Genomic DNA, 917 nt, shown 5'->3' on the forward strand with positions numbered 1-917 from the left:
ATTTTTACCGTTTTCAGAATTTTCCACCAAACCCATTTCATGTCATCACACCACTGTTGAGCAAGCTACTGCAAAATAGATCCACTTGATCTTTCAGTTGCACCAGGCACAGGGTTTTCCTATTTTTACCGTTTTCAGAATTTTCCACCAAACCCATTTCATGTCATCACACCACTGTTGAGCAAGCTACTGCTATATTTCCAAAGACACCATATCATTATCAAGCTAACTAAATTGAATAGTTTGCCATATTTTTTGTTGGCAATCCAAAATCTAGCAGTTGATTCAAAGAAAATACCAATAAACATCAAAGTATCTAGCAATTACTAAACCAAAGTTCATTAGCAACTAGACAACCAAAGAAAAGGTGTTAGATAGATTCGTGATTAGTGCAGAACAGGCAATCTTCAAACCTAGCAAGATCTCTTTTCTTTAGGTTGTCTTTTGTCATCAACTTGTTATTGGCCAGGAGCCACAAGACCATGTGAATTCTAGGTGGGACACAAAGTTTCCAGACAACATGAATACAAACAGGCATCACTCTTACGAAATTGATAATACTATAAAGAGAACTAGTCGAGTATTGCCCTTTGCTATCCAATTGCCAGATTAGAGAATCAATATCAAGAAGCACCACAACACTACTAGCAAAGGGCAATTCTTACCATCTATCCATCATAGAGATTGAGAAAATCCTCCTAAATACTTATAAGCTTTAGGTGAGATCCATCTCAAACCTTTTGAATTACATAGCCTTTCTCAATACAGAGAACATAAAGGTCCCAGAACTGGACAACTAAAGGAGAAGTACTAAACCGGGTATCTTCCCAAAATCTAACCTTAAGCCCATCACCTATCACCCACCTATAACCAAACTTGGTAGATTTAGCTACATCTAAAACTCCTTTCCAGAAGAC

This window comes from Triticum aestivum, chromosome 2B, assembly GCF_018294505.1.
Source record: "Triticum aestivum cultivar Chinese Spring chromosome 2B, IWGSC CS RefSeq v2.1, whole genome shotgun sequence".
NCBI classification, from domain to species: domain Eukaryota; kingdom Viridiplantae; phylum Streptophyta; class Magnoliopsida; order Poales; family Poaceae; genus Triticum; species Triticum aestivum.